Source organism: Schistocerca serialis, chromosome 1 (genome assembly GCF_023864345.2).
Source record: "Schistocerca serialis cubense isolate TAMUIC-IGC-003099 chromosome 1, iqSchSeri2.2, whole genome shotgun sequence".
NCBI classification, from domain to species: domain Eukaryota; kingdom Metazoa; phylum Arthropoda; class Insecta; order Orthoptera; family Acrididae; genus Schistocerca; species Schistocerca serialis.
Genome location: NC_064638.1, coordinates 424749849 through 424752402, shown reverse-complemented (window position 1 = coordinate 424752402; position 2554 = coordinate 424749849).

Below are 2554 nucleotides of genomic sequence, written 5' to 3'. Positions count from 1 at the left end.
AAATAACGGAAATTTGCGCTGGAGGTATTGATAAAATCCGAATTCCTACCACTCCAATCATCCCCGGATGCCCTCCACGGTCGGCGGTGGTGCACTCTGGCTTACATGCATGCCCACGACTGTGGGTGCAACCATGGCAGTAATTTTCACCGACCTCTTTATGCGACGCTGGCGATGTACATGGGGCATGGGCGCACTGCATGTGGACCTCAGAACAGTAGCACGTGGGATGTGGAAGTGTTTCCAGCTATCTACAACATCTAGTCATGATAACCATGACTACAGACTGGATCGTGGTTTAAGTGCGCCGTGTTTAGTGCTTCTCAATAGATCGCAGTGGACTCTGTCTTGCAATGGTATTTGCTGTTGTCTCTAACCTATCACGCACTAGAACCTTCCTCATCCTCCTCCTTCCGAATATGGCTGAGAGAACAAATTTAGGAATTCTGTTGTGCTTGAAAAATGCAATTGCGACATGAGATTCCCGATTGATAGCCATCTCTGACATCTAGGGATGACAACTTATTGCCACAGACTGGATTGTGCTTTAGGTGTGTCGTCTTTAGTGCATCTCAATACACTGCAGTGGGCTCTGCCTTGCAGTGGTATTTTCTGTTTTCTCTATTGTATTACGTACCTTCCTCCCTCCTTCTGAATATAGCAGAGAGAACCAATTTAGGAATTCTACAGTACTTTTAAAAACCCAAGCACGACATCAAATTCCCAATTGATCAATTTACTGTTTCTGATGCTTGTATTGTGTGCATGCATGCGTTTGGGTGTGGGTCTTTCTCCCGGCCAGTGTGAATGGGGGCTATGCTGTAGACAGCAAACAGCCCAGGCCTCGCGATCGCTAGTTTGTGTAATCGGTAGGATTTTTTTCATTAGATATGTTTAGTGGAACTTTGTGGTAGAGGAAAATGTTTGTGCTCTCACACGTTGGTGTGTATAAGACCTTGGATATATTTAATGCTGCAACCTATTTGTGACAGAAATTTCTTGATTTGCTTAAGTTAGTGTGTTATACTCAAATGTTGAAAATATGTTTTGTTATGAAGAAGGATTATCTGAGGTGGACGTGAGTGTTCTAAGCGATGTGTTTGACTACTGGAAATTGTTAAACATTTAATTTGCAAGAGTAGTGAAAATGGCTTATTTCGCTCTACTTTTAATATCGAAATTGTATCTGATCTCCCTTTGTCTCCAGCATTAGCCAGTAGGAAAGGAGAGATGCAAACATCCAACTGCATGTTTCGGGATGTTGGTTCACACAGACAATCAGAGAGTGGTCTCTTGACACGCTGCTGTCACAGGTTCGAATCCTGCCTCGGACATGGATGTGTGTGCTATCCTTATGTTGGTTAGGTTTAAGTAGTTCTAAGTTCTAGGGGACTGATGACCTCTGATGTTAAGTCCCATAGTGCTCAGAGCCATTTGAACTAAAGACAGAGACAAGAAGCGGGTCTGGAATTTCTCGGTCAACAGAATACTGCCACTTGATGTTTTGTTTGGAGGCCGCGAGATCAAAGGAGGCCGCGAGATCAAAGGAGGCCGATATGTGGTTCGTGGTCGGTGGTATTTAGTAACGTGATCTGTAATTAGGACATTGCACGGTCTTGACCTTTGTTGTGGTGCCCTGACGATAGAGACATGCAAGGGGGACCCCAAACGGCGGCTACTATACCGCACTTCATTCCATTCATGATGTGTACCACACTTCTGCAGGGTTTAACTATCAGTGCAATACGACTGTTGTATGTTTCTCGATCTGTACAAAACAGTTTGCCACAGAGATTCTAGTAATTTGTCCGTCTACAGAAAGTGATGGTGGGTTTCTAAATATGTCTTGAACTTTTAGGTATGTAATTGTTCTGATTTTCCCGTCACACCAGTGTGCTTCGAAAAGTGAGGGAGATAAATAATAAGAGCCTTAACATCCCTGATTCCAGAACAAATATAAACTAAGTCTACTCAGCATTTCCATTCAAAATGAGAATAAAAAAGTGCGACATTTGTTTAAATATTCCATACTGCGATTGAGTTCCTGACAAATTCTTTAAATTAACTACATTCCATACAACATCTTGTATCCTGTAAATTGTTTAAATAAACAATATTCCACACAGTGCAGTCAATTTCCCAACAAATTCTTTAACTAAATAAATAAACTATGTTCCAAACGTTGCCTTGTATCCCACAAATTGTATAAATAAACAATATTCCACACACTGCCTAAATTGTATAAACAACATTCTATACACTGCAATCGATTTCCCACCAAATTCTATAAAATAAATAAATTAACTATTTGGTCTATATTGTTTAATATTGCTACACAGCAATCGATTTTCCTGCAAATTGACTCTTTTTCTCGTCAATTTCCGGTAAGGGGAAGGCTGGAGGATTTCCCAGAAGGTGGATGTAATTAATTGATCGATTTAATTAATTAGTCAATGAAATTTATATCAAAATTGTGCTTGCATCGGAGATGGGAGTTCCCAGAGGGATGGCGGAGGAGGTGGAGGGTCAGGTGGTGGAGGGGGAGGTGTGGGGG